Genomic DNA, 14,195 nt, shown 5'->3' with positions numbered 1-14,195 from the left:
AAACAATAAATATTACGTCAAACGTCACGCTGCAGTTAACCGGTTAAAGAAATTCCAGATTCTCTTCGCCTGTAACCAAATACATTTTAATTGCAGTCTCTGCTCTGTGACATCACAATGCCCATCTAACTTCCATTTAAAGAATTCGTGAAATTGTTGTGCGTTCCGAAGTTACTCCGGTGGAAGCAGTATGGAAGATTTGCAGCTGTCTTCGTGCCTGACGCTCCGCGCCCATTCCAAAAGACACGGAACGAGGGTGAGTACTCGCTTTGCCTTACAAAGTAGTAGGAGAAACATGACAAACATTATATAAATCGTAACTTTCCGAATAGGAAAGTGACGGGCCAGTCAAGGCTGTAGTGCAACGCCAAGCCGACCGGTGAGAGCGGAGTGGCAAGCCGAACCCTCGCTCTCGTCGTCGCAAAAATCAAATTAATACAAGAGTGGGGGAGTACCCCACGATTCAGGTATTAATCTGAATAGAACAGTTACTACACTTGATCTTAGCCAATAGGCCGAAGAAGCGATAAATGGTCGGTGTTTTCACGCAATAATGTATTGGGAATTTATGAAAACGGTTCCGGTGACGGTGATTAAGTTTCCACTTACAATACTAATTAGTGGGGCTGGGAATGGTGGACCCATTCTGGATGGTTGAAGGTTACGATTTATTTTAACCGTTGACTGACATCTCAGGTACAAATCATCTTTATAATGTACAATTTTGTCAGAAATGATTACGTCTTCGCAAATTTATTTCCTGTAGCGTTTCATTTAAAAGAATATCACTAACTGTATTTGTAGAGACCCAATAGAGGTGAAAAATAATTGAAGTACCAAGATTGCTGATTATGAAAATTGGACAATGATAAATTCATAATCAGTTTTCGGTAAAAGCGTAAATTGTCTATTCCATGTGGCGCAGTTGATGCTGTTTTTCCGTATGATATCTCAAAGAAGAATTTGCACACTGGGCACTGTAAATTTGTCACATAAGTGACATTGAATAACGGAAACTGTTTCACGAAAATACTTCCATATGTCCAAAGCACGCTGCATATCTCTTGCAGCAAGGGATCACAAAACGATCTAGATTCGTCAATAATTTTGAGAGATACCAGGATAAATCACTCGAAATTAATTTGTAACCATTGCGACGTAATAAGCTAAAACAATAAATATTACGTCAAACGTCACGCTGCAGTTAACCGGTTAAAGAAATTCCAGATTCTCTTCGCCTGTAACCAAATACATTTTAATTGCAGTCTCTGCTCTGTGACATCACAATGCCCATCTAACTTCCATTTAAAGAATTCGTGAAATTGTTGTGCGTTCCGAAGTTACTCCGGTGGAAGCAGTATGGAAGATTTGCAGCTGTCTTCGTGCCTGACGCTCCGCGCCCATTCCAAAAGACACGGAACGAGGGTGAGTACTCGCTTTGCCTTACAAAGTAGTAGGAGAAACATGACAAACATTATATAAATCGTAACTTTCCGAATAGGAAAGTGACGGGCCAGTCAAGGCTGTAGTGCAACGCCAAGCCGACCGGTGAGAGCGGAGTGGCAAGCCGAACCCTCGCTCTCGTCGTCGCAAAAATCAAATTAATACAAGAGTGGGGGAGTACCCCACGATTCAGGTATTAATCTGGATAGAACAGTTACTACACTTGATCTTAGCCAATAGGCCGAAGAAGCGATAAATGGTCGGTGTTTTCACGCAATAATGTATTGGGAATTTATGAAAACGGTTCCGGTGACGGTGATTAAGTTTCCACTTACAATACTAATTAGTGGGGCTGGGAATGGTGGACCCATTCTGGATGGTTGAAGGTTACGATTTATTTTAACCGTTGACTGACATCTCAGGAACAAATCATCTTTATAATGTACAATTTTGTCAGAAATGATTACGTCTTCGCAAATTTATCTCCTGTAGCGTTTCATTTAAAAGAATATCACTAACTGTATTTGTAGAGACCCAATAGAGGTGAAAAATAATTGAAGTACCAAGATTGCTGATTATGAAATTTGGACAATGATAAATTCATAATCAGTTTTCGGTAAAAGCGTAAATTGTCTATTCCATGTGGCGCAGTTGATGCTGTTTTTCCGTATGATATCTCAAAGAAGAATTTGCACACTGGGCACTGTAAATTTGTCACATAAGTGACATTGAATAACGGAAACTGTTTCACGAAAATACTTCCATTTGTCCAAAGCACGCTGCATATCTCTTGCAGCAAGGGATCACAAAACGATCTAGATTCGTCAATAATTTTGAGAGATACCAGGATAAATCACTCGAAATTAATTTGTAACCATTGCGACGTAATAAGCTAAAACAATAAATATTACGCCAAACGTCACGCTGCAGTTAACCGGTTAAAGAAATTCCAGATTCTCTTCGCCTGTAACCAAATACATTTTAATTGCAGTCTCTGCTCTGTGACATCACAATGCCCATCTAACTTCCATTTAAAGAATTCGTGAAATTGTTGTGCGTTCCGAAGTTACTCCGGTGGAAGCAGTATGGAAGATTTGCAGCTGTCTTCGTGCCTGACGCTCCGCGCCCATTCCAAAAGACACGGAACGAGGGTGAGTACTCGCTTTGCCTTACAAAGTAGTAGGAGAAACATGACAAACATTATATAAATCGTAACTTTCCGAATAGGAAAGTGACGGGCCAGTCAAGGCTGTAGTGCAACGCCAAGCCGACCGGTGAGAGCGGAGTGGCAAGCCGAACCCTCGCTCTCGTCGTCGCAAAAATCAAATTAATACAAGAGTGGGGGAGTACCCCACGATTCAGGTATTAATCTGAATAGAACAGTTACTACACTTGATCTTAGCCAATAGGCCGAAGAAGCGATAAATGGTCGGTGTTTTCACGCAATAATGTATTGGGAATTTATGAAAACGGTTCCGGTGACGGTGATTAAGTTTCCACTTACAATACTAATTAGTGGGGCTGGGAATGGTGGACCCATTCTGGATGGTTGAAGGTTACGATTTATTTTAACCGTTGACTGACATCTCAGGTACAAATCATCTTTATAATGTACAATTTTGTCAGAAATGATTACGTCTTCGCAAATTTATCTCCTGTAGCGTTTCATTTAAAAGAATATCACTAACTGTATTTGTAGAGACCCAATAGAGGTGAAAAATAATTGAAGTACCAAGATTGCTGATTATGAAAATTGGACAATGATAAATTCATAATCAGTTTTCGGTAAAAGCGTAAATTGTCTATTCCATGTGGCGCAGTTGATGCTGTTTTTCCGTATGATATCTCAAAGAAGAATTTGCCCACTGGGCACTGTAAATTTGTCACATAAGTGACATTGAATAACGGAAACTGTTTCACGAAAATACTTCCATATGTCCAAAGCACGCTGCATATCTCTTGCAGCAAGGGATCACAAAACGATCTAGATTCGTCAATAATTTTGAGAGATACCAGGATAAATCACTCGAAATTAATTTGTAACCATTGCGACGTAATAAGCTAAAACAATAAATATTACGTCAAACGTCACGCTGCAGTTAACCGGTTAAAGAAATTCCAGATTCTCTTCGCCTGTAACCAAATACATTTTAATTGCAGTCTCTGCTCTGTGACATCACAATGCCCATCTAACTTCCATTTAAAGAATTCGTGAAATTGTTGTGCGTTCCGAAGTTACTCCGGTGGAAGCAGTATGGAAGATTTGCAGCTGTCTTCGTGCCTGACGCTCCGCGCCCATTCCAAAAGACACGGAACGAGGGTGAGTACTCGCTTTGCCTTACAAAGTAGTAGGAGAAACATGACAAACATTATATAAATCGTAACTTTCCGAATAGGAAAGTGACGGGCCAGTCAAGGCTGTAGTGCAACGCCAAGCCGACCGGTGAGAGCGGAGTGGCAAGCCGAACCCTCGCTCTCGTCGTCGCAAAAATCAAATTAATACAAGAGTGGGGGAGTACCCCACGATTCAGGTATTAATCTGAATAGAACAGTTACTACACTTGATCTTAGCCAATAGGCCGAAGAAGCGATAAATGGTCGGTGTTTTCACGCAATAATGTATTGGGAATTTATGAAAACGGTTCCGGTGACGGTGATTAAGTTTCCACTTACAATACTAATTAGTGGGGCTGGGAATGGTGGACCCATTCTGGATGGTTGAAGGTTACGATTTATTTTAACCGTTGACTGACATCTCAGGTACAAATCATCTTTATAATGTACAATTTTGTCAGAAATGATTACGTCTTCGCAAATTTATTTCCTGTAGCGTTTCATTTAAAAGAATATCACTAACTGTATTTGTAGAGACCCAATAGAGGTGAAAAATAATTGAAGTACCAAGATTGCTGATTATGAAAATTGGACAATGATAAATTCATAATCAGTTTTCGGTAAAAGCGTAAATTGTCTATTCCATGTGGCGCAGTTGATGCTGTTTTTCCGTATGATATCTCAAAGAAGAATTTGCACACTGGGCACTGTAAATTTGTCACATAAGTGACATTGAATAACGGAAACTGTTTCACGAAAATACTTCCATATGTCCAAAGCACGCTGCATATCTCTTGCAGCAAGGGATCACAAAACGATCTAGATTCGTCAATAATTTTGAGAGATACCAGGATAAATCACTCGAAATTAATTTGTAACCATTGCGACGTAATAAGCTAAAACAATAAATATTACGTCAAACGTCACGCTGCAGTTAACCGGTTAAAGAAATTCCAGATTCTCTTCGCCTGTAACCAAATACATTTTAATTGCAGTCTCTGCTCTGTGACATCACAATGCCCATCTAACTTCCATTTAAAGAATTCGTGAAATTGTTGTGCGTTCCGAAGTTACTCCGGTGGAAGCAGTATGGAAGATTTGCAGCTGTCTTCGTGCCTGACGCTCCGCGCCCATTCCAAAAGACACGGAACGAGGGTGAGTACTCGCTTTGCCTTACAAAGTAGTAGGAGAAACATGACAAACATTATATAAATCGTAACTTTCCGAATAGGAAAGTGACGGGCCAGTCAAGGCTGTAGTGCAACGCCAAGCCGACCGGTGAGAGCGGAGTGGCAAGCCGAACCCTCGCTCTCGTCGTCGCAAAAATCAAATTAATACAAGAGTGGGGGAGTACCCCACGATTCAGGTATTAATCTGGATAGAACAGTTACTACACTTGATCTTAGCCAATAGGCCGAAGAAGCGATAAATGGTCGGTGTTTTCACGCAATAATGTATTGGGAATTTATGAAAACGGTTCCGGTGACGGTGATTAAGTTTCCACTTACAATACTAATTAGTGGGGCTGGGAATGGTGGACCCATTCTGGATGGTTGAAGGTTACGATTTATTTTAACCGTTGACTGACATCTCAGGAACAAATCATCTTTATAATGTACAATTTTGTCAGAAATGATTACGTCTTCGCAAATTTATCTCCTGTAGCGTTTCATTTAAAAGAATATCACTAACTGTATTTGTAGAGACCCAATAGAGGTGAAAAATAATTGAAGTACCAAGATTGCTGATTATGAAAATTGGACAATGATAAATTCATAATCAGTTTTCGGTAAAAGCGTAAATTGTCTATTCCATGTGGCGCAGTTGATGCTGTTTTTCCGTATGATATCTCAAAGAAGAATTTGCACACTGGGCACTGTAAATTTGTCACATAAGTGACATTGAATAACGGAAACTGTTTCACGAAAATACTTCCATATGTCCAAAGCACGCTGCATATCTCTTGCAGCAAGGGATCACAAAACGATCTAGATTCGTCAATAATTTTGAGAGATACCAGGATAAATCACTCGAAATTAATTTGTAACCATTGCGACGTAATAAGCTAAAACAATAAATATTACGTCAAACGTCACGCTGCAGTTAACCGGTTAAAGAAATTCCAGATTCTCTTCGCCTGTAACCAAATACATTTTAATTGCAGTCTCTGCTCTGTGACATCACAATGCCCATCTAACTTCCATTTAAAGAATTCGTGAAATTGTTGTGCGTTCCGAAGTTACTCCGGTGGAAGCAGTATGGAAGATTTGCAGCTGTCTTCGTGCCTGACGCTCCGCGCCCATTCCAAAAGACACGGAACGAGGGTGAGTACTCGCTTTGCCTTACAAAGTAGTAGGAGAAACATGACAAACATTATATAAATCGTAACTTTCCGAATAGGAAAGTGACGGGCCAGTCAAGGCTGTAGTGCAACGCCAAGCCGACCGGTGAGAGCGGAGTGGCAAGCCGAACCCTCGCTCTCGTCGTCGCAAAAATCAAATTAATACAAGAGTGGGGGAGTACCCCACGATTCAGGTATTAATCTGAATAGAACAGTTACTACACTTGATCTTAGCCAATAGGCCGAAGAAGCGATAAATGGTCGGTGTTTTCACGCAATAATGTATTGGGAATTTATGAAAACGGTTCCGGTGACGGTGATTGAGTTTCCACTTACAATACTAATTAGTGGGGCTGGGAATGGTGGACCCATTCTGGATGGTTGAAGGTTACGATTTATTTTAACCGTTGACTGACATCTCAGGTACAAATCATCTTTATAATGTACAATTTTGTCAGAAATGATTACGTCTTCGCAAATTTATCTCCTGTAGCGTTTCATTTAAAAGAATATCACTAACTGTATTTGTAGAGACCCAATAGAGGTGAAAAATAATTGAAGTACCAAGATTGCTGATTATGAAATTTAGACAATGATAAATTCATAATCAGTTTTCGGTAAAAGCGTAAATTGTCTATTCCATGTGGCGCAGTTGATGCTGTTTTTCCGTATGATATCTCAAAGAAGAATTTGCACACTGGGCACTGTAAATTTGTCACATAAGTGACATTGAATAACGGAAACTGTTTCACGAAAATACTTCCATATGTCCAAAGCACGCTGCATATCTCTTGCAGCAAGGGATCACAAAACGATCTAGATTCGTCAATAATTTTGAGAGATACCAGGATAAATCACTCGAAATTAATTTGTAACCATTGCGACGTAATAAGCTAAAACAATAAATATTACGTCAAACGTCACGCTGCAGTTAACCGGTTAAAGAAATTCCAGATTCTCTTCGCCTGTAACCAAATACATTTTAATTGCAGTCTCTGCTCTGTGACATCACAATGCCCATCTAACTTCCATTTAAAGAATTCGTGAAATTGTTGTGCGTTCCGAAGTTACTCCGGTGGAAGCAGTATGGAAGATTTGCAGCTGTCTTCGTGCCTGACGCTCCGCGCCCATTCCAAAAGACACGGAACGAGGGTGAGTACTCGCTTTGCCTTACAAAGTAGTAGGAGAAACATGACAAACATTATATAAATCGTAACTTTCCGAATAGGAAAGTGACGGGCCAGTCAAGGCTGTAGTGCAACGCCAAGCCGACCGGTGAGAGCGGAGTGGCAAGCCGAACCCTCGCTCTCGTCGTCGCAAAAATCAAATTAATACAAGAGTGGGGGAGTACCCCACGATTCAGGTATTAATCTGAATAGAACAGTTACTACACTTGATCTTAGCCAATAGGCCGAAGAAGCGATAAATGGTCGGTGTTTTCACGCAATAATGTATTGGGAATTTATGAAAACGGTTCCGGTGACGGTGATTAAGTTTCCACTTACAATACTAATTAGTGGGGCTGGGAATGGTGGACCCATTCTGGATGGTTGAAGGTTACGATTTATTTTAACCGTTGACTGACATCTCAGGAACAAATCATCTTTATAATGTACAATTTTGTCAGAAATGATTACGTCTTCGCAAATTTATCTCCTGTAGCGTTTCATTTAAAAGAATATCACTAACTGTATTTGTAGAGACCCAATAGAGGTGAAAAATAATTGAAGTACCAAGATTGCTGATTATGAAAATTGGACAATGATAAATTCATAATCAGTTTTCGGTAAAAGCGTAAATTGTCTATTCCATGTGGCGCAGTTGATGCTGTTTTTCCGTATGATATCTCAAAGAAGAATTTGCACACTGGGCACTGTAAATTTGTCACATAAGTGACATTGAATAACGGAAACTGTTTCACGAAAATACTTCCATATGTCCAAAGCACGCTGCATATCTCTTGCAGCAAGGGATCACAAAACGATCTAGATTCGTCAATAATTTTGAGAGATACCAGGATAAATCACTCGAAATTAATTTGTAACCATTGCGACGTAATAAGCTAAAACAATAAATATTACGTCAAACGTCACGCTGCAGTTAACCGGTTAAAGAAATTCCAGATTCTCTTCGCCTGTAACCAAATACATTTTAATTGCAGTCTCTGCTCTGTGACATCACAATGCCCATCTAACTTCCATTTAAAGAATTCGTGAAATTGTTGTGCGTTCCGAAGTTACTCCGGTGGAAGCAGTATGGAAGATTTGCAGCTGTCTTCGTGCCTGACGCTCCGCGCCCATTCCAAAAGACACGGAACGAGGGTGAGTACTCGCTTTGCCTTACAAAGTAGTAGGAGAAACATGACAAACATTATATAAATCGTAACTTTCCGAATAGGAAAGTGACGGGCCAGTCAAGGCTGTAGTGCAACGCCAAGCCGACCGGTGAGAGCGGAGTGGCAAGCCGAACCCTCGCTCTCGTCGTCGCAAAAATCAAATTAATACAAGAGTGGGGGAGTACCCCACGATTCAGGTATTAATCTGAATAGAACAGTTACTACACTTGATCTTAGCCAATAGGCCGAAGAAGCGATAAATGGTCGGTGTTTTCACGCAATAATGTATTGGGAATTTATGAAAACGGTTCCGGTGACGGTGATTAAGTTTCCACTTACAATACTAATTAGTGGGGCTGGGAATGGTGGACCCATTCTGGATGGTTGAAGGTTACGATTTATTTTAACCGTTGACTGACATCTCAGGTACAAATCATCTTTATAATGTACAATTTTGTCAGAAATGATTACGTCTTCGCAAATTTATCTCCTGTAGCGTTTCATTTAAAAGAATATCACTAACTGTATTTGTAGAGACCCAATAGAGGTGAAAAATAATTGAAGTACCAAGATTGCTGATTATGAAATTTGGACAATGATAAATTCATAATCAGTTTTCGGTAAAAGCGTAAATTGTCTATTCCATGTGGCGCAGTTGATGCTGTTTTTCCGTATGATATCTCAAAGAAGAATTTGCACACTGGGCACTGTAAATTTGTCACATAAGTGACATTGAATAACGGAAACTGTTTCACGAAAATACTTCCATATGTCCAAAGCACGCTGCATATCTCTTGCAGCAAGGGATCACAAAACGATCTAGATTCGTCAATAATTTTGAGAGATACCAGGATAAATCACTCGAAATTAATTTGTAACCATTGCGACGTAATAAGCTAAAACAATAAATATTACGTCAAACGTCACGCTGCAGTTAACCGGTTAAAGAAATTCCAGATTCTCTTCGCCTGTAACCAAATACATTTTAATTGCAGTCTTTGCTCTGTGACATCACAATGCCCATCTAACTTCCATTTAAAGAATTCGTGAAATTGTTGTGCGTTCCGAAGTTACTCCGGTGGAAGCAGTATGGAAGATTTGCAGCTGTCTTCGTGCCTGACGCTCCGCGCCCATTCCAAAAGACACGGAACGAGGGTGAGTACTCGCTTTGCCTTACAAAGTAGTAGGAGAAACATGACAAACATTATATAAATCGTAACTTTCCGAATAGGAAAGTGACGGGCCAGTCAAGGCTGTAGTGCAACGCCAAGCCGACCGGTGAGAGCGGAGTGGCAAGCCGAACCCTCGCTCTCGTCGTCGCAAAAATCAAATTAATACAAGAGTGGGGGAGTACCCCACGATTCAGGTATTAATCTGAATAGAACAGTTACTACACTTGATCTTAGCCAATAGGCCGAAGAAGCGATAAATGGTCGGTGTTTTCACGCAATAATGTATTGGGAATTTATGAAAACGGTTCCGGTGACGGTGATTAAGTTTCCACTTACAATACTAATTAGTGGGGCTGGGAATGGTGGACCCATTCTGGATGGTTGAAGGTTACGATTTATTTTAACCGTTGACTGACATCTCAGGTACAAATCATCTTTATAATGTACAATTTTGTCAGAAATGATTACGTCTTCGCAAATTTATCTCCTGTAGCGTTTCATTTAAAAGAATATCACTAACTGTATTTGTAGAGACCCAATAGAGGTGAAAAATAATTGAAGTACCAAGATTGCTGATTATGAAATTTGGACAATGATAAATTCATAATCAGTTTTCGGTAAAAGCGTAAATTGTCTATTCCATGTGGCGCAGTTGATGCTGTTTTTCCGTATGATATCTCAAAGAAGAATTTGCACACTGGGCACTGTAAATTTGTCACATAAGTGACATTGAATAACGGAAACTGTTTCACGAAAATACTTCCATATGTCCAAAGCACGCTGCATATCTCTTGCAGCAAGGGATCACAAAACGATCTAGATTCGTCAATAATTTTGAGAGATACCAGGATAAATCACTCGAAATTAATTTGTAACCATTGCGACGTAATAAGCTAAAACAATAAATATTACGTCAAACGTCACGCTGCAGTTAACCGGTTAAAGAAATTCCAGATTCTCTTCGCCTGTAACCAAATACATTTTAATTGCAGTCTCTGCTCTGTGACATCACAATGCCCATCTAACTTCCATTTAAAGAATTCGTGAAATTGTTGTGCGTTCCGAAGTTACTCCGGTGGAAGCAGTATGGAAGATTTGCAGCTGTCTTCGTGCCTGACGCTCCGCGCCCATTCCAAAAGACACGGAACGAGGGTGAGTACTCGCTTTGCCTTACAAAGTAGTAGGAGAAACATGACAAACATTATATAAATCGTAACTTTCCGAATAGGAAAGTGACGGGCCAGTCAAGGCTGTAGTGCAACGCCAAGCCGACCGGTGAGAGCGGAGTGGCAAGCCGAACCCTCGCTCTCGTCGTCGCAAAAATCAAATTAATACAAGAGTGGGGGAGTACCCCACGATTCAGGTATTAATCTGAATAGAACAGTTACTACACTTGATCTTAGCCAATAGGCCGAAGAAGCGATAAATGGTCGGTGTTTTCACGCAATAATGTATTGGGAATTTATGAAAACGGTTCCGGTGACGGTGATTAAGTTTCCACTTACAATACTAATTAGTGGGGCTGGGAATGGTGGACCCATTCTGGATGGTTGAAGGTTACGATTTATTTTAACCGTTGACTGACATCTCAGGTACAAATCATCTTTATAATGTACAATTTTGTCAGAAATGATTACGTCTTCGCAAATTTATCTCCTGTAGCGTTTCATTTAAAAGAATATCACTAACTGTATTTGTAGAGACCCAATAGAGGTGAAAAATAATTGAAGTACCAAGATTGCTGATTATGAAAATTGGACAATGATAAATTCATAATCAGTTTTCGGTAAAAGCGTAAATTGTCTATTCCATGTGGCGCAGTTGATGCTGTTTTTCCGTATGATATCTCAAAGAAGAATTTGCACACTGGGCACTGTAAATTTGTCACATAAGTGACATTGAATAACGGAAACTGTTTCACGAAAATACTTCCATATGTCCAAAGCACGCTGCATATCTCTTGCAGCAAGGGATCACAAAACGATCTAGATTCGTCAATAATTTTGAGAGATACCAGGATAAATCACTCGAAATTAATTTGTAACCATTGCGACGTAATAAGCTAAAACAATAAATATTACGTCAAACGTCACGCTGCAGTTAACCGGTTAAAGAAATTCCAGATTCTCTTCGCCTGTAACCAAATACATTTTAATTGCAGTCTCTGCTCTGTGACATCACAATGCCCATCTAACTTCCATTTAAAGAATTCGTGAAATTGTTGTGCGTTCCGAAGTTACTCCGGTGGAAGCAGTATGGAAGATTTGCAGCTGTCTTCGTGCCTGACGCTCCGCGCCCATTCCAAAAGACACGGAACGAGGGTGAGTACTCGCTTTGCCTTACAAAGTAGTAGGAGAAACATGACAAACATTATATAAATCGTAACTTTCCGAATAGGAAAGTGACGGGCCAGTCAAGGCTGTAGTGCAACGCCAAGCCGACCGGTGAGAGCGGAGTGGCAAGCCGAACCCTCGCTCTCGTCGTCGCAAAAATCAAATTAATACAAGAGTGGGGGAGTACCCCACGATTCAGGTATTAATCTGAATAGAACAGTTACTACACTTGATCTTAGCCAATAGGCCGAAGAAGCGATAAATGGTCGGTGTTTTCACGCAATAATGTATTGGGAATTTATGAAAACGGTTCCGGTGACGGTGATTAAGTTTCCACTTACAATACTAATTAGTGGGGCTGGGAATGGTGGACCCATTCTGGATGGTTGAAGGTTACGATTTATTTTAACCGTTGACTGACATCTCAGGTACAAATCATCTTTATAATGTACAATTTTGTCAGAAATGATTACGTCTTCGCAAATTTATCTCCTGTAGCGTTTCATTTAAAAGAATATCACTAACTGTATTTGTAGAGACCCAATAGAGGTGAAAAATAATTGAAGTACCAAGATTGCTGATTATGAAATTTGGACAATGATAAATTCATAATCAGTTTTCGGTAAAAGCGTAAATTGTCTATTCCATGTGGCGCAGTTGATGCTGTTTTTCCGTATGATATCTCAAAGAAGAATTTGCACACTGGGCACTGTAAATTTGTCACATAAGTGACATTGAATAACGGAAACTGTTTCACGAAAATACTTCCATATGTCCAAAGCACGCTGCATATCTCTTGCAGCAAGGGATCACAAAACGATCTAGATTCGTCAATAATTTTGAGAGATACCAGGATAAATCACTCGAAATTAATTTGTAACCATTGCGACGTAATAAGCTAAAACAATAAATATTACGTCAAACGTCACGCTGCAGTTAACCGGTTAAAGAAATTCCAGATTCTCTTCGCCTGTAACCAAATACATTTTAATTGCAGTCTCTGCTCTGTGACATCACAATGCCCATCTAACTTCCATTTAAAGAATTCGTGAAATTGTTGTGCGTTCCGAAGTTACTCCGGTGGAAGCAGTATGGAAGATTTGCAGCTGTCTTCGTGCCTGACGCTCCGCGCCCATTCCAAAAGACACGGAACGAGGGTGAGTACTCGCTTTGCCTTACAAAGTAGTAGGAGAAACATGACAAACATTATATAAATCGTAACTTTCCGAATAGGAAAGTGACGGGCCAGTCAAGGCTGTAGTGCAACGCCAAGCCGACCGGTGAGAGCGGAGTGGCAAGCCGAACCCTCGCTCTCGTCGTCGCAAAAATCAAATTAATACAAGAGTGGGGGAGTACCCCACGATTCAGGTATTAATCTGAATAGAACAGTTACTACACTTGATCTTAGCCAATAGGCCGAAGAAGCGATAAATGGTCGGTGTTTTCACGCAATAATGTATTGGGAATTTATGAAAACGGTTCCGGTGACGGTGATTAAGTTTCCACTTACAATACTAATTAGTGGGGCTGGGAATGGTGGACCCATTCTGGATGGTTGAAGGTTACGATTTATTTTAACCGTTGACTGACATCTCAGGTACAAATCATCTTTATAATGTACAATTTTGTCAGAAATGATTACGTCTTCGCAAATTTATCTCCTGTAGCGTTTCATTTAAAAGAATATCACTAACTGTATTTGTAGAGACCCAATAGAGGTGAAAAATAATTGAAGTACCAAGATTGCTGATTATGAAATTTGGACAATGATAAATTCATAATCAGTTTTCGGTAAAAGCGTAAATTGTCTATTCCATGTGGCGCAGTTGATGCTGTTTTTCCGTATGATATCTCAAAGAAGAATTTGCACACTGGGCACTGTAAATTTGTCACATAAGTGACATTGAATAACGGAAACTGTTTCACGAAAATACTTCCATATGTCCAAAGCACGCTGCATATCTCTTGCAGCAAGGGATCACAAAACGATCTAGATTCGTCAATAATTTTGAGAGATACCAGGATAAATCACTCGAAATTAATTTGTAACCATTGCGACGTAATAAGCTAAAACAATAAATATTACGTCAAACGTCACGCTGCAGTTAACCGGTTAAAGAAATTCCAGATTCTCTTCGCCTGTAACCAAATACATTTTAATTGCAGTCTCTGCTCTGTGACATCACAATGCCCATCTAACTTCCATTTAAAGAATTCGTGAAATTGTTGTGCGTTCC

General features: G+C 40.0%; 12 non-coding genes across 12 annotated transcripts; all 12 read right to left on the bottom strand.

The window, feature by feature from the left end:
• Nucleotides 1-334: 334 nt before the first annotated feature.
• On the bottom strand, nt 335-528 carry LOC144424734 (U2 spliceosomal RNA). Its single transcript, XR_013476954.1, has one exon. It is a non-coding gene; the product is annotated as a U2 spliceosomal RNA (small nuclear RNA).
• Nucleotides 529-1,503: 975 nt separating this feature from the next.
• Nucleotides 1,504-1,697, bottom strand: LOC144424876 (U2 spliceosomal RNA). Its single transcript, XR_013477096.1, has one exon. It is a non-coding gene; the product is annotated as a U2 spliceosomal RNA (small nuclear RNA).
• A 975-nt stretch (nt 1,698-2,672) lies between these two features.
• LOC144424733 (U2 spliceosomal RNA) lies at nt 2,673-2,866 on the bottom strand. The gene has a single exon (XR_013476953.1). It is a non-coding gene; the product is annotated as a U2 spliceosomal RNA (small nuclear RNA).
• A 975-nt stretch (nt 2,867-3,841) lies between these two features.
• LOC144424732 (U2 spliceosomal RNA) lies at nt 3,842-4,035 on the bottom strand. Its single transcript, XR_013476952.1, has one exon. It is a non-coding gene; the product is annotated as a U2 spliceosomal RNA (small nuclear RNA).
• Nucleotides 4,036-5,010: 975 nt separating this feature from the next.
• Nucleotides 5,011-5,204, bottom strand: LOC144424874 (U2 spliceosomal RNA). Its single transcript, XR_013477094.1, has one exon. It is a non-coding gene; the product is annotated as a U2 spliceosomal RNA (small nuclear RNA).
• Nucleotides 5,205-6,179: 975 nt separating this feature from the next.
• LOC144424730 (U2 spliceosomal RNA) lies at nt 6,180-6,373 on the bottom strand. The gene has a single exon (XR_013476950.1). It is a non-coding gene; the product is annotated as a U2 spliceosomal RNA (small nuclear RNA).
• A 975-nt stretch (nt 6,374-7,348) lies between these two features.
• Nucleotides 7,349-7,542, bottom strand: LOC144424729 (U2 spliceosomal RNA). Its single transcript, XR_013476949.1, has one exon. It is a non-coding gene; the product is annotated as a U2 spliceosomal RNA (small nuclear RNA).
• A 975-nt stretch (nt 7,543-8,517) lies between these two features.
• LOC144424728 (U2 spliceosomal RNA) lies at nt 8,518-8,711 on the bottom strand. The gene has a single exon (XR_013476948.1). It is a non-coding gene; the product is annotated as a U2 spliceosomal RNA (small nuclear RNA).
• Nucleotides 8,712-9,686: 975 nt separating this feature from the next.
• Nucleotides 9,687-9,880, bottom strand: LOC144424727 (U2 spliceosomal RNA). Its single transcript, XR_013476947.1, has one exon. It is a non-coding gene; the product is annotated as a U2 spliceosomal RNA (small nuclear RNA).
• Nucleotides 9,881-10,855: 975 nt separating this feature from the next.
• Nucleotides 10,856-11,049, bottom strand: LOC144424726 (U2 spliceosomal RNA). Its single transcript, XR_013476946.1, has one exon. It is a non-coding gene; the product is annotated as a U2 spliceosomal RNA (small nuclear RNA).
• A 975-nt stretch (nt 11,050-12,024) lies between these two features.
• LOC144424725 (U2 spliceosomal RNA) lies at nt 12,025-12,218 on the bottom strand. The gene has a single exon (XR_013476945.1). It is a non-coding gene; the product is annotated as a U2 spliceosomal RNA (small nuclear RNA).
• Nucleotides 12,219-13,193: 975 nt separating this feature from the next.
• LOC144424724 (U2 spliceosomal RNA) lies at nt 13,194-13,387 on the bottom strand. The gene has a single exon (XR_013476944.1). It is a non-coding gene; the product is annotated as a U2 spliceosomal RNA (small nuclear RNA).
• Between the last annotated feature and the right edge of the window lie 808 nt (nt 13,388-14,195).

This window comes from Styela clava, chromosome 6 (genome assembly GCF_964204865.1).
Source record: "Styela clava chromosome 6, kaStyClav1.hap1.2, whole genome shotgun sequence".
Taxonomy (NCBI): domain Eukaryota; kingdom Metazoa; phylum Chordata; class Ascidiacea; order Stolidobranchia; family Styelidae; genus Styela; species Styela clava.
This window is presented reverse-complemented; position numbering and strand designations above follow the sequence as displayed.